At 41.6% G+C, this 16,993-nt stretch overlaps 1 protein-coding gene across 5 annotated transcripts in view; it reads right to left on the reverse strand.

The window, feature by feature from the left end:
* Nucleotides 1-16,993, reverse strand: part of TBC1D1 (TBC1 domain family member 1) — an 844,646-nt gene that overhangs the window by 705,412 nt on the left and 122,241 nt on the right. The gene's annotated exons all lie outside the window — the stretch shown is intronic.

The following is a 16,993-nucleotide window of genomic DNA, read 5'->3' on the forward strand; positions in this document are numbered from 1 at the left end:
CTATGAGAAGACAGAATGACCACAGAGGTCAAGGATGAGGAAGATCCACATAGAGGAAAGGAGGACTTTGCTCCATCCAGCAGTTCCTCATGTTCCAATTGTGGGCAGTCCGGGCAGCGTAAACATGATTATCCTAATATACCTAAGGGTTTACTTGAACAGCCCGAGCAACCTGAATTCACTCAGGTTCCACATAACCGATAGTCTACCTGTTAGGACAGCCTGGGAGGAGCTGAGTGCTGTGTGAGTACATTTGTACCTGTATATCAGAAAGCATCATATGTATGATGTGCCATTATTGGAAAGCCCACCTCATGCCTTATTGCTAATGGTGCTAGTAAGTCTGCATTGAAAACCTTTGAATTATTTTCACTACCTCTCCTGTGTACAAATATTGATGTGGTTGGCATTTCTAACACACATGAGCCTCACTCTGTCACAAAACCTGCATCTGTCTCTCAAGGTCCCATCACTGACTAATATGCTTTCCTCTTAAGTCCTATCTCTCAGGTGAACCTTCTAGGGAGGGGTCTTTAATGCAAGTTGAAATGTATGGCATAGTGTCCACAGAGATGGTGTCTATGTGAATGTGCCAATTGAAAATTGAAATACCATATAAGCAGAATTGTGTTAAAATAATGACTTATTCCAAGCTGATAATGCTAACTTTTCAGGTCAATCAATATTGGATTTGCTTGATATAATTTCTTCCACCTTATGGTCTGATATGGGTTGTGTTCTATTTCTTGCACCTGTAAAGATAAGGGGGAACCCCCGTGAAAAAGCTCCTGCGGATTCCCAAATACCTCTTATGTGGTGAAGAGGGAACTGGGATCCAACAGTCGGGCCGTCGGAGATGTATGCCAGCAGTGGAGACAAAGTAGTTTCTAACACTGACATACTGCAGGTCTGCCTGAATTTGAATGAGGTGGGCGTACCTTCAGTACAGTGAAAGGGTACTCTGTCGACTTTGCGAAGGTGTACCCTTTCCGTCACACTCTAAATCAGACCCAAAGTGTCTAAAGAGAAATTACAGTTCAATTTACCTATTGTTCAATATTTAGCTCACACCATCTCTGTGGGAAACTGACACCAGTCTGCAGACTGAATTGAACCTAACCATAAGCAACCCAAACATGTTATTCTCTCCTGGGTACACATACATTTGGTTATGGAGATCACTGAAATAAGCATTGCCTCCTGCAAATCTTTTATTTGCCGGGAGAAGGGAGGGTTCATTATAGATTTTCTGGTTCAAGGATCTTGGTGATAAAAAGAAACCAATTGCCCATTACTCTTTTGAACTTGATGTTGTTGCTTCTGGGATGCTTGCATGCCTATGCATGGACGCTCTGCCTGCCATTCCTGTTAATGATTCTGAGAATATTGTGGTAGGGGCTGAGCTCACTGTTGCTGTACCACACACTACAGTGACATTATTATTGACCACTAAACTCGGCACCTTTCCAAGTCAAGATGGACAAAATATAAAATATTGTTACTGTCTGCATTTCATACTGCCCTTGTAGATCGTCACTGTTGTGTGCTGAACCCCGTACTGCTCTCTCTGGCGAATCACGTGATTGTATCCTTATAAACCAAACCTTGAGTCGATCTCAGTGATGCACCTTTGACAATCTGTGGCTTTGTGCATTATGTCAATGGTCGATGCTTCAGAAATTATAAAGGTACTTGACAGCTCTACCATATGTACACTATTTACAATAAGTGATGTTTTTGAAATACGTTTTTTACCAAGTGTTTACTCGGCCGAAGAGGCTGAATTGATTACTTATACACATGCATATATATTAGCAGCTCAAAAACTGTACAATAACAATCGTCAATGATTCTAAGTATGCTTTCGGGATTACTCATGACCTTAACCTCCTCTTTAAGCAACAAGGATTCATCACCTCTGCTCGATTTTATTTTTTTAAATGGATCCTTTGCAAAGGGTTTACTTGATACTCTTCACCTACCTTCCAAACTACAAATAATTAAATGCGCGTCCCATTGCTCTGTGCAACATGAAGTATCTAAAGGAATGTCCTAGCTGATCATGCTGCCAAAATGGCTGCTTTGCCTTCCAAATCTGAAGTTACTTAATCTCATCCTACTGAGCTCTTGTGGCCTCTTTGAAAGACCAAGTCAAATGACAAGAATGTGGAAAAGAGAATTTGGTTAAAGCCAGCATGTAAAAAGGACTGACGGATTCGGTGGGGACAAGCAAGAGGGAGTGTTTGCCCCAAAACTGCTTCCTCGAAATTTTGCCCAACTGTATCACAGTATTACCAATATAAGCAGAGAAGCCATGTCCCACACTTTGAATACTCACTAGTTTCCCCCTACATCCCTTCCAGTGCTCGCCATATTGTCATTACTACACTTGCCAAGCCCACTACATTGGTAAGGGTGTCAAAACTGCCCCACTGCCCAGCCATTTCCATGAGGCATTTCATCCACCTTCAAATCAATTTCATATTAATGCCTTGATGTTACCCTTATGTTTATGTTATGGTTTTAGATTGCATGGTTTCTGGATGGCATGGAGCCTACCCATGCATACGAGCAGTTACCATCACTGTTGCCAAAGAAGTTGCAGGTTTCACTCCTATATTTGGGAACCTCCTGTGGATAGGGAGTAATAATGGTACCGATTTTGTGTCATTTGTGGTCCAAGAGCTATGTAAAGCATTATGACTAAAAACACAATTTGCTTATCACACTAAGTCCTATGGGAGGATGGAAATGGTCAATGGTACTTTAAAGAACAAGGTAGGACACATATTGGGTGAGATTCAAGTAGCTTAATGCTTTACCTTTGACATTCCGGTCATGTTCAACCACTCCTAACCAAAAAGCTAAGCCCACACAAAATCAGTATCAGTTGTCCCACCATGTTCCATTGTCTCTAACTTTGGTTGATTAGCATCTGAATGATGGTGTGATTCTGGTGTGACAAACAATTGATTCTCTGTCTCATCAGTTGTCCTTCTAAGTTGGCCTCCTCACCATGTTCCACCAAAGCCGGGCACAATCTACAGGCTGGTGAATGGATTCTTGTATACATTCATCAGCAGGAGTCTGCTTTCCAACCTTGTTTTCAAGGTCCCTACTAGTTACTCCCCATCACAAACACTTCTGTGAAATGCCTGGATTCGTGCATTGCATTGCAAGAAGACCACTCTGGACCTGCCGACCAAACCACCCCGGTATCTGCCAGTCAAGGAGGTTCTGTGCCTCCTGCAATAATTGGTGCTGCCTTAGTTGATCACTGTACCCTTGTACGGATTCTTGAAAGAGCTCCAGTTATGGCAACCCAGTTGTACAGATCTCATTACAATGCTGCCGCTACCACTACAACCTCAATAGTTGGAAGCTTCCCAGCTACCTTATCCCGCAATGGTTCTGGCTGGCCCTCTTTGCTGCAAGCCTGCTTTTTTGGCCCATCCTATGGCTATTTCTGGGGGGGGGAGAGGGGGTGGGCTCTGAGCAGGAAGCAATGAACCATACTGAGCCTGCTACCCCCCATCCTCCAAACCCCTCACCCCCCAACAAACACTTACTCCATCATGACAATAGCTTCCTGCATTTCCTGGAGCATTACAAGCAGGAAATAAACTTTTCTTCATTTTGGATTTGTGCCCACTTGCACACTATCTTTTTACTTCTCTAAAATCTCTCTGCAGTGCCCTATACCCTGTAGCCGCACCATGATCTGCTTGGAACACGTTTCATCAATGCTAACAGAACTTATTTACGTTTGATTACTAAAGTACTGGTCTGAATCCAACTGTTCTGCTTGTGTTGTAACTGCCATAAAACACAATCCAGCTAAACGTCATCCCCTCCGTAATAGACTGCAAAGAGAGATTTCTGAAACTGCCTATTTTTTTGCAATTTTGTTTCCTAGCTAATAAGTAGGAATGTTCATCTACGAAATGCGACAACCAGTTAATGCATCGGAGGAGATGTCAAACTCAACTGCAGTTGCCCTTGTGTTGTCTCTGAACAATTGGAAACACCAGGTTGTCATTTTACAGAACAGGACGACTCTTGGTGTTGTTCTGGCTGCCAAAGATGGGGTTTGTGCAATCCTAGGCCCAAATGTTGCACTTTCATATTTAATGTCTGTTTATACCTAGATGAACAAAGTGGTCAAATAGGCGAGGGCTTGCACACAATCAATAACTGGGTCGGTTCTGAAGGTAAGTATCCGGCCTTGACTGAAGCATACGTTTGGTGGTTGGTTGGGGAATAAAGATTCTTGAAATTGTATTGGTCATCGTAATGATTTTCATTACTGTCCATGTTTGCACTGCCTCCATCCACCACATTACTGAAATCAATGAAACCTCTCCTTGTTACCCATTACACATGATTGATGATAATGATATAATAGACTGCAAATCTGATTATAGTTCTTTAGGATATTTTGAGCCTGAAAATAATTTGGAAGTGAATCGTTTAAGGATCAATAATGTGCCCTGCGCTGCACTAAATATTGCAAGAGGGAAGAGTTGTCAATAGAAACCATTGCTTTAGTCTAACTGTAACTGTTGACTGCCGTGTTTTTGCTAATGCTAACACTGCATAAAGGAAGTGCCTGTCTTGAGAGAAGTGTTGATTAGCTTGCTCAGCATATAAAGTTTACATTCTTGTTACAACTGAACGTCATCGTCTTCCTTTCTCAGCTTCCAGCACCTGAGTACTCCCTTTGTTTCCTGAAACCACTCCTTTGTTTCGTTGAAAACCTGTTCGCCTAGGAGAATTGCCTTGCCTTGGAGCGCTCACTTGTACATCACTTGCTGGGGAACCTTTTTCTTGGCTGATTCTATGATTCACAGATATATATTTGCCTCTTGTTATAAACATTTTAAGACTTTATTCGATCTGAGCGTAGAATTATTAGAGAACTATAATGATGCAGAAGGGACAGATGTCCAGGAATGGCATTACAGGATTTGTGTCGCTTCTCTGCCATCAGGTAGAAGGAGAAGTGCTGGTAGCACTACACACCCACTATTAACAACTGGGAGCTTTATTCTGTTGGAGGAGCTTTGTGGTGCTTACCAAAGGAGCTAATGCTTCCAATGACTATTTCACAGGACTGTTTCAACATATGTAAGAAATGACTCCTGGTCATGCTAATACTAGTTCCAAAATAGTTTACACAAAGTTCTGTCTGCACTAGGGCAGTTCATAGGATTCACCAAGGACCGCAGGAGTAATCCTGGAAATCTGCACCAGGTGTTATGCATAAATGTGAAGCAAATGTTCTTTGGCGCACCTCCTTTATTTTCGCCAAGAGAACAATTTGTTTCGGTTTCCATTACCACGAAGCAAATGTTCTTTGCTGCATCTCATTCATTTTCTCCATAGGAACAGTATGTTTTGCTGTATAGAACCTCCTGAACCTACACTTCTGTTAAACATGGGGTGTTACGTCCCCATTCCGACTCTGGGAACACACCATCTGTTTTTAAGAGCAGCAAACTTCCTGTATGGGGGTTGTGTTCGTGGCTGGGAGGGTGCTCACTTATGTCTGCACAGCTCTGAAATCGTCACATTTCCACCCATTCTTCTGTATTTAGGAATTTGAGAAATGCCCCAAAATTGCCAACCCTTTTTATAGGCAGAAACACTTTACATTACAAACACAGAATTCCACTAAGTGTATTTATATTGGGAGCTATGTCATTTACCATACCTTGTCTTAACAGAGGTGTGCATGGTGATTTGTCAGTAAAGAGCATTGGTGATTTCTGTATTTTTTGTGAAGTGATAAATACAGACCAATTCAACTTTCAGTCATGCCCTTTATGCAATATGGTAACAAACCTTTGAAGGTGTAGTGATTTCCTAAACAGTACACTGACCTTTATGAGCAAGTCCTGCATCAGAACGCTAACCACTAGAGCTGCCTCCTGCTTTCTGGGACATAACACATCTTACACAAAAATGTGTGCCATTAAGAGGTATTTGCTTTACTGCCAGGCTTCAACCTATAGCACATTTTTACACAACTGCATCCTTTGTATCAGTTAGATTGGTACTCAGGTGTCGTTTAGAACCGCATGTAGTTTCCCCTGCTTGAGGCCATAGGATGCTGAGATGTTTCAATAAAGCTTACCTTGGAATCTAGGTTGTGATTTCAGAGCGGCAGTCACAACAAGCTTTTTGAATGCTCTGCCGCCAGGTGCCAGTACAAACAAGCCATGCACAAGTGCGATCTACACGTGGAGGTGCTGTGAAAAGGCAGTCTGTGCTAGACAGAAGGCCCTTAAGCTGCTGACAGTTTATTTATCCCTTACATCATTCCTAGATGTATTTGAAATTCTGAATCTAGGAGTTAAGAAACTCGAGCAGAGCGCATACGAGAACAGGGATAATTTAGTCTATTTATGACAAGCAGTACAAGGCGCTGACTCCTCTGGGCTGGAGATGGGCACGGAAAAATGACTGAATATGATCAGTACATTTAGAGAGGTCCCCTTTTACTCCATTTGAGTTACCCATGGGAGACAAACTGACTGACTTCACTACTAAATCAAGGATAAGCATTTCAAGTTCTAAAAAGCACAATCGAGGTTACAGAAAATTGTACCTGTTACCATTAAATTTAGTGTGCAGTTATTCTGGATTCGTCAAACAACTAGGACGACAAGAACTTTTTCCTCACACTTCTAGACAGGTTGCACAGAAATTATATTAGATTGTATACATTATGCCTGGACGTGTCCTTTGGTGGCAGCCTACTGGCACAGAATATTCGACACGTTGTTAGGCATGATCATCAGTAAAGTCACCCGCTCTTCAGCATTTGATCTACAAGGCGCTCCCCAGGATGGGCACTGTTGCTCAACAAGAGTAAAATGGCTGTCTTCTTGGGTAGGGGCCTGATACCCAGACTGGTTGAGAAACCTGGTCTCTTGTGATGATACAATTGACTCATATGGGACAGTACTGCCTCATTCTTCATGACCCAATTTTATATGGCGACCCTTTCGTGGATACCTGCTTAGTGAAAGCCATGAAAATATAATACAGTGGAGAACAGAGATATCTAATGATAGTGATGGCTAGACTGCCCAGCACTCTGGGTGGTAGGGTGGTGGAGACGAAGAGGTAAAGGGGAATGGGATCAGATTCAAGTACATAACATGCTCAGCTTGTCTTTGGTGCCCTGTGCCATGCAATGTCATTAACAAATGTCATTGATTGCTGTGCACTAGCTAGTGCAAACTACAAATATTAATGCCAATATATGTCAATAGGTTGTGTTACAGTTTTAATGAAATTGACAAAATAAGAACACAATAAAAACTAAAATGATACAGCAATCCTACACATTCAAACATAAAAAGCTGAGTTGCCGTCTTCTGGCAGACCTCTGGTGGCGAAAATTCAGAGAACATGAGTGGTTATATTTTCAGGTGATTAAGAGTTTGAAGTTCTGTGAGTGGCTGTAACTTTGCTACTCGGAGGTGATTACAGAAACAGCCTGAAGTGAAAGAAACAATATCAAGTTGCGCTGCAAATGGTTTCAATTTTGTATTGTAAGCTGCTGGAGCTACATTCCCTCACTAAGTTGTGCTTTCCTCTGCTGTTCTTAGAAAGTGACAAAAAGTGTTGGAAAGCCACTAAAATGCTATATGCTGAACTCAGTCCTATATAATTTTTGATGCATCTTGGCTTTGACCTTAACAACCAACATTTTGCATTTGCATTTGGGACATTAAGTTTGTCTTTCTTTGGATCATGCTGGCAGATTTCTGTATTTTTGTGCCTACTTGCCAGTCCTAGAAATAAAAGTGGTTTGTCATAAAGATGACAAAGCTGTGACAGCAAAAACTGTCACAAATGGGTATTTGAGCCAAAACAGTTGAATTTTTATTTGAAAAGCACAGCACCACCATCATATTACTGCCACACGGCTTGGACTATGTGTGCCACTGATTGAGTTATGCCAAAAATTGCAGAGCTCATTGGCAAGAAAAACTGTGTATACATAAGCAAGAAGCACCCATCAATCATACCTCTGTGGTGTCCTTAGAATAGTAGGTTAAGGCAATGTTAGAGAATCGCCAGTGTCTATTCAAATTAACAATGTCTAATATCTCAATGTGGGTTTACTGGATGACATGCAATGCAAGAGCCACTGCATCAACAGAATCGGATACTGCCAGGACTGTCGTAAACAATAACCCATGAACCATGTCGGACTGGCCTATAGGGCAGTCAGCCAGCGCCTGATGGGCTGGTCTGATCGATCAGCCTGAGGGACGTTTTGTAGGACTTTGAGGTCACCTTTGTGGCTAGATGGGCCATTTTACTTTTGATTTGCCACAATTCCCCACTGGCATTCATATTTGGGGACCGGGACCCATTTGTCTTCATCAGACTTAGACCTATCACAAGAAAGAGAAAGGCAGAAAGGGAGAAATGAGGAGAAAAAGAAAGATGAAAAAACTGCAACAAAGTGAGAAAGCAGGGTTGAAACAGACCCTGTAAGAGATTAAGGGCATGGAATATATGATGGTGGATACAAGAGGGATGAAGCGTTATCAAGAGTAGACAGCCTTGGTATTTGTCAACCCAGACAATTACGTCGCTGGTGGAAGACTTCAGAAAAAAGTCTTTGGGATGCAACACATATTCTTTTAAAAATGAAGGACTGGCACAGTCTGGCAATTTGCACAGCAGCTTTGTCCTAACATACATTGTGAGTATTCTAGGTTGTTGATTATATATTTATTTAGTCCCAGTCTGTTCTCGACAATTTTCGTTGATTATTGTGAATCCTTTTCTGATTAGTGAGAGGTGGGTGGGAACGAACAGACTTTTTATAAGACTGATATTTTTCAGGTGTGGAGATCTCCGTGTGATTATATGGAGAATACATATATTTATTTGGTCTTTTTTAATTGTTGGATTGCACTCAGTATTTTCCTTTGTGGGTGTGGACAAGAAACTGTGTTTATTTTACATTGCTTTCTATATATAACTACTTTGTATTTTAATGTTATGGCCTGACAATTTTGTAGCATTGCCTAGAATGCATTGGTGCCAGTACAATTTTGCACTTATATTGGTACCACATAATAAATAAAAAATCAGTGATGACACTACTGCCAAATGCAAAAGCTACATTTGCACCAAATTACCATTTTGCACCAGTCATTCAGTCCAAATGTTGGTGCAAATGTTTTAAGCCAGATGTTATATTCTGCCAATGTCACATGAATGGAACATGGAACAAGAACCTTAGTAGTTGTTGGGATTTGATTGTGGATGGCAGTTGGCTGCTGGTCCTTGGCTTGAAAGGCTGCCCTGGGGAGTAAGTGAATATATTTATTCTTACCTTCAACCTGCTGGTGTCCTGGAATTTATACCACAGTTATTTCAACATTTTTGGTGGCAAGCGAACAACTCCCCAGCTTCAAACCCACATCGAGTTTGTGGTTCCTGGTCTTCATAAGAAGTGGCAGTTCAATGACTTCTGTTGCAAACAACTTTGAGCTCTTTTGGTGCAAGCGGGCATGTGATGACGAATCGCAGATTCCTGAGGATGTTTTTCATGGTCGAATTATTGGTGCTGGTGGTGTAGCTCTGCTTCCAGAAAGCCGATGCTTCACAATGAAAATTAATTGGAGCTGGCTTCACTGTTTAATTTGTGCCTTTCAGTAGCATCATCCTGAGGTTTCCACAGGTTCTATGAATCCTGTTTTGTTCTGGCAGTGTGTTTTGGTGGCACATCAATGCACCATTTTAGATTGGGGCATTCAACATTATACATACCTGCGTGTCAGACCGCCATTTTGGATTGGGGCATAACTCATATGCGTGACCTGCAGCATGGGATTGAATTGTCATGTTACGAACCAGGACGCCATTTTGGTATGTGTCTGTGCAATCGGATAACCATTTTTTATTGTGGGATTCAGCATAGACAAGACGGACAGCACAGGATCGAATTGTCATTTTGCAGCAGCCTATGCGAAATGTAATGTCAGGACGCCACTTTTGTATTAGGAGGGCTTTGAGCTACAGTGCACCATTTTATATGTGTTATAAGCTTATTTATCCATGGATCCTACAGTATGTGAAGGGGCACCATTTATATTTTGGCATATAAAACTTTCACTTTCTGTTGGATTCTTCCTTGTGCATCTGACTATGTTTGACTCCACTTTGTGCTTGATTTTGTGCCCATATCAGTTGAAAATGTAATTTGGAGAACCTGTTTTTGACAACTTATTTGTTTGTGGGAAAACCTGTAATGACAGTGACTATTTATTTTGATTAGTTATTTTGAACATTATGTAGCACCATTTATATGTTCCACCACCGTGTCTACCGTGTCCTGGTGAGCCTGTAACTCCCTGGAATGAAAAGATTGATGGGTTTTAAATATTCATGCTGGCTGCTGCTAATGAAAGACTGGCTGATGAAAGAAAACAAGCTATGTTGTTGCATTCGTTCTGCAAGGAGGGACTAAGGGCCAGATGTACCAAAGGATTTTACCCATTCTGTGGCTATGGGAAAAAGCTTTCGTACATATGGCCCTAAGAGTCTATACCACTCTTCCTGACATTCCTAATCAGGAGGCAGGTGATAATTTATCATTGTTTGGTAAGTACATGAAACAGTTGGACTTGTATTTTGGTAAAAAGACCAGTGTAATTTTGCAGTGGTACACGTTTTTTCTCGTGTTCAAGCAAGTGATGAATCCTTCGATTAGTTTGTAACAGGGTTGAGAGCAATACTGGTAAAGATGAGCATATTTGTGATCAATTCATGATGCACACATCTAATTCTTCAATTTAAAAAATGTGTAGTGCTCGTAATCCCAAATTATCTGAGACTTTGGGTAATGCTGGAGGTGAAGGGTTGACATCAAAATGTGTCAAACTATTGAATGAAGATAAATTAAATAGTTAGAGGTGTGTAGCTGGGCAGCAGATCAATGTTGTCAAAGGGAAATCCAAAGTTGAGAAATAGTCTAGTAAGGATATGGACAAATGTAAACGAAAATATAAAGCTGTACACAGGAGTGCATGTATGGGATGTGGCACTACGAAGCACTGGGCCAATGATAAGTCATGCCCTGCAAGAAATATAACTTGTTTAGAATGTAAGAAAGTTGGTTATTACGTACATGTGTGTAAAAGCATGTTATTGACGTGTGTTGGAGTTGTGAGTGATGTAAGTAATGGAGAGAGGGTATCGGATGATATGTGTGGTGATCAAATTCTGTGTTTGGTCGATGAAGGTGGGGGGGTCAGGAGTTTAGTGAACAACTTGTGTTGTCTGTCAATAATTTTAACAAGGAGAGATGTGGGTATAAAAGATCCCAAATGTGAGATTGAAATTGATGGTAATCAATTTCAAATGTTAGTGGATTCTGGGGCTGGGTATACCATTATTTCAGTGCAGGATTTTTAAAGATGTGGAGCATTTAGAGATAAATGTTTGCGCAAAAAATCATACAGTGGGGAATGTATGGTTTTGTTGGGATTTGTTATTGCTGAGATTTCCTGATAGAGTTTATGTTGCTACATAGGGGGCACCCTTTATGGGACTTATTCAACTTGGGGCTCCTGAACAGATGGTTTTAGTGAATTCCACAGTACAAGAAGAAAATATTTTAGCAAATGCTTCCAGAAGTGTTTTCTGGCAAACTTGGAGAATTGAAACGATTTAAACAGAAGATTCTTTTACTTTGAGGGTGTCAATCTAGGATTCACAAAGTGCAGAGTCTGCCTTTTGCAGTGAGAGGATGTTAGATTTGAAAATAAGAATTTAATTGATCTTGACATTATTGAGGAAATTGAGTCATCCCAGTGGTTGGCGCCCATTGTGTTTTGTGAGCTGAATGATTGGGCCAAATGAAATAAGAGTAGGTTATTAAAGGTTTTTGGTGGAAGTAAGAGTGATGATTTTGATGGAAAATTCAGAGAGTTAGGTGTTCAAGGGAATTGCAAGAAAAAATTGAAATACCATTTCCTAGAAAATACAAGGATTTCATGTGTGAGTGATAGCATAGCCACTGTATAGTACCTTAGCTATGTAGCATGATATAGCTCTCATTGGTTGTGCACCCTTTGTGCTGTTAATCTTTAAATGCATTAATGCCACATGGAAATATTTTTATGGTTCGCTGGGATTTTGGTTTTTCATTTGTCACTTTTGATTTATGTTGTTTCAATATGATTGTTTGTGTTGGTAAAACAGGGAGATATATTCTGCCAGTGTCCCATGAACGGAACATGGAATACGGAACCTTGCTAATTGTTGGGATTTGATTGTGGGAGGCAGTTGGCTGCTGGTCCTGGGATTGGCAGGCTGCCCTGGGGAGTCAATGAATAACGTTATTCTTACCTTCAACCTGCTAATGTCCTGGAATTTATATGACTGTTACCACACACTGTAGGCTGTAGAGAAGAGCAAAAATGAACCATTCGGAGCTTGAAAGAGAGGACAGTACCAAAAAAAGAAATGGAAATTTTGAAAAATGGAATCAGAGATACTTGTAGAAGAAGGTATGTTCATCAATGACACACATTTTAGAAAGTTTTCTCTGATTGTGCTTCAGTCACGAAGAGTTGTATATGACAAAGCATCCAGGAGCACATAAATGCAATCAGGCTTACCACTAAAAGCATAGGTGAAATCCATAAGAGGCAGCCTGGCCTGCATTCCAAGTTGAAGGAGAAGGTCGTCGTCAAGAGGAGGAAGTTATTAAAAAAGTATTGTGCATGAGGGAGTCACTGGAGTAAGTGACATTGGGCCAGATGTACGCAGGTTTTTCTTTGTTCCAAAAGCCAGAATCGCAGAATCAGGCCATTTAAGACAAAAAAAAGAACATTTTCCACTGTACAAACCTAATGTTGCAATTCGGTAATCTATTTACCGAATTGCAAAATGGGTTTGCAAGTTGCTATTAGGAAGGGGTGTGCCAAGGGCATCCCTTCTTAATAGCGGCCAAGAGAGTCAGGAGCAGCACCCTCCAGAGTTCTTCATCCCCGTGAAAAGCAGTTAGCACCCTTCAGAGACTGGCAGCGAGACATAGCTCTGTATTGGGCATTACACATATTCCCAGGTATTTAAAGCCTACTGTCTCCAATGGTAGTCTACCCGGTATGGCGAAGGAGTCAGAGGGCCCGGATGAAACAGCACAGACATTCCACAATTTATCCTTTACCCCGAATAACTACCAAAGTTCTCTATGGTCTGCTGACCTGATCACAGCATTGCATGCTTCCCTATATTGAACCTGATCCACAAAGGTAAATATCCACTTTGGTGTAAGTTTATTATTTTTTTGGTATTCACAAACCACGAGTTTGATTTCACTAATGGTAATTTTTATGAATGCGGAGACTCCCTAATGGGAGCATACGAACATCCACACATAAAAAGAAAGCACATGCTGTTTGTGAATACCAAAAACATTGTTAACTAACACAAGAATGTAGCCCTGTGAATCAGTCCCATTGTCTTTATGAGTATCTCCACTGATTGAAAATTGATAGGTGAAAATGAAAGAGTATTGTGGGTATCTAAGAGAGAGTAAATGTTTGAAACCAGAAATTTGGACGATCCCCGTCGTTCTGCCTTGAGAAATTGATAAAAGACTAATATTTGCTATATTAAAAGTACAAGTTCATAGCTCTATGTGGGTAGAAATTATTATTATGGTATTTTTTTACCAGAAACATTTTTTGTTTATTATTAACTTTGTGGTGGCGTTACCACATAGATAGGCAAGGCATCCATTGCATTCATATGTACATAAATAGTAAGACATGCAGAATTAAATAAAATATATGAAAATAAATGCAAGTAGTAATACAGTGTCTGTGAATTTGTTTCAGAACTGATTTATACCGGACGCTCTAAACATTTCTATTCAGAATGTCTTTTCTAAATGCGTGGTGATGCTTTTTCTTCAAATGACAATTTCTCCCTCATCTGACAGTACAAGCAATCTGTTAGAATTAGAGTGGAAATAGAATTATACAAACTAATTGGGCCACCTGGATCTTGGTGCATGAGGCTGATTTAGATAACTGAACACCAAGTAAACTAATAAGGGGGAATTGCAGGAAATGTTCCAATCAGTGTTTCTGTGTTGATGTATAAATATAAACAGTGGAAAGGAAATACATATTTCTTGTAAAAGAACAATTAAGGGAATCAAGTAAACTAGGACTGTTTTGTTATTTGATAAGCGCTAATGTACTTAAATGATAATAGATAACAACTGATTCAAGAGAGCAAGGGTGTATTTTTATCGAGTAGCACATTACTGTGCCGTCTCAAGGATCTCTTTTTTATTCTAAAATCCAGTACTTTTAGAGGTAAGAATAAAGACCTTGGGCAGCATTATGTGTAACTTTTGTTTTGATGGGTTGAACGGTGAGTTTCATGCTGCTGCATAAAATTCCTTCAACAACAGTAGCATTTGACATTGGTTCAGTGTGGGGAGAAAGTGAAGCAATGCCTTGGCAGCAGCCATTTTGAAGGCAGGCGTTTGTTATAAATCGTGCTATCCCCATGCCTAGTCATGTCCTTGCCTGCCGAGCGACCTTACAGCTGGGAGACTTGCAATGCAAAAAAGCGACTTGGTTGCTTACAGCTCCGTCAGGAAGGTTTATTGCAATGAGCCAATTATTTTTTTCAACATCTTAACACAACGCATGGGGCCGGATAGCTCAGAAAAAGTAAATAAGTTCAAACATGGTATGATTTTTTTCTATACGTTGTAGCACCTTTCCACAAATCCGTTGATACAACACTTTGTAAATATGTATTTAACTTAGGAAACAAAGACTTTTAAATCATCATGAGCCTGTAAAAATGATTGGCTATATATTTACGAATGTGTATTTGTTTATCTTGTTCCGTATCACATTTTGAAACAACTAATTACATTCTAATAGAAGCGCATAGTGAATTCAAAAATCTGAAAGAGAAACGTTTCTAATTCCCAATGAAGCCATCTCTGCAATTGGGAACCTGAAGTTTTGCATTTACCAAAATAAGTAGAGGCTAAAAAACGAAATTCTAGCATACAAAATGCTGCTGTTAAAAAGCCAGCCCTGGCTGACGATGAAGATGCTTATAGATTTCTTCTCCATGTAGAACATCACAAAGGTGCCCCATTGTACACCACCAAAGGTCCCCTGATGCCCACTACCCTGTTCTCCCTAGTGAACTCAGTATCGGGAAGCTACTGATCGATAATGCAGTTACACCAGATGCATAACACCCAATGTTCAACTCATGCGTGGCACCCATTGCTCCACTACCGATGCACAGCACTCATTGGACCCATGAGTAGCATCATCCAGCGTTCCCATGGGGTGCTTCACCAAGTGTTCTCCTCATGCACATCGCCTGGTGCTCCCCCTATGAGCAGCGCCCAATTTTCCCCAGATGCAAATAACTGTGCTCTTTCCAATGCACATTACCATGTTTCCACTGCTGAACATTAGACTGTACCACTGATACACACCATTCTATGTTTATTTGATTAACACCACCAGGTGTCCCTTGTGCCAAGTCCTCTCTGCATTGATGCCAGATTGTTTGTTTCCTGGAGCACCTCACTCTGTTCCCCTTGCTGAATGTTACATTGTACCACTAATGAACATCATTTTGTACTCCGTCGATGCACGCCACCACGTGTCCCCTACAGCTCAAGACTATGTATAAAGGCTGATCTGTGTGCTTTAATACTGGCATGTTTGTCTGTGTCTGCAGGCATTCTGGCCTATGTGGTTTGTATGTATATGTATGCTTATGGTTCTTCTATAGTGCAAACCTAGCCAAAAGGCAGGAGAGCGCTTTGCTCTACGTGTGCATGTCTGCCTGCAAATCGTATGCTAATGGCTTCATCAATGCTTGTTGAGAAACGTCTGTGCGGAGTTAGTGGCACTTATGTAGTGGGTCTCAACAGAGGTTTCACAATCTGTCCTATAAGTAGCTCCATAACTATTTTTATTTGATGGCTACTGGAAATGGTGATCTTCTATAGGATAACCCCAATTAACAAACCTAGATATTTATGCAAAAGTACTGCCCCATTGAGTAGAGATTTTATTATTAATGAAAATGGTAATTACAAATGTGTTGCAGTTTTAGGAAGAGACTGAGGCCCTTGTTATGACGTCAGCAGACTGCCATATTACGAGAGGTGGCTGCTCTCCGCTATTATTGAGGCGGAAAGGAGCCATCATTCGTTCTGGCGGTCGGCAGTGCAGAGGCTGTTCCCTCGCCGGCACCGCCACGCCACCAGGACTCCGTCTGCCGTATTACGAGACGTAATATGGCTCGGCGGTGTCCAGCTGGCGTGGTGGTGGCGGAGAGGGAAGACTGCCAGGACCCATCACCTCCTGGACATCCTTCTTGACTCAGAAGGTAAGTGGGGGTCTGAAAGAGGAGGCGGGGAGGAGGTCTGTGTGTTTGAGTACATGTTTGCGTGTCTACAGAGGGAGGGTGATGAATGCGTGCGTGTATGTGAATGAGTGTGTGTGTGTGTATGTGCGCGTGTATGGGGGTGTCTGCATGGATGCATGCGAGTGAGTGGGGGTGTCTGAGTGGATGCATGCGAGTGAGTGGGGGTGTCTGAGTGGATGGATGTGTGTGCCGCATGTGTGTGTATGTGAATGCATACGTCCATGAAGGGCGGGTTTGTGAGTGTGTGGATGGGTGGGGGGATGTGTGCATGTGTGGGGACATAAGTGTATGTGTGTGCCAGCAATGGAGATGGCGATGGAGATTGTGCCAGCAATGGAGATTCCTGTCGCTGGGTGTGTGACCGTCAGGGTTATCGTGGCGGGGTGACCGCCAAGGAAAGCCTGGCAGTTTGCAACCTCGAGATCCAGACGGCGGCCTGAGGCCTGCAGCCGGACTGGAGAAGGTCACCGCCAGCCGTGGCGGTGCGACCGCACCGGGAGGCCAGGCGGAGTTGTGGAGGTTT

Source organism: Pleurodeles waltl, chromosome 1_2 (genome assembly GCF_031143425.1).
Source record: "Pleurodeles waltl isolate 20211129_DDA chromosome 1_2, aPleWal1.hap1.20221129, whole genome shotgun sequence".
Classification (NCBI taxonomy): Eukaryota; Metazoa; Chordata; class Amphibia; order Caudata; family Salamandridae; genus Pleurodeles; species Pleurodeles waltl.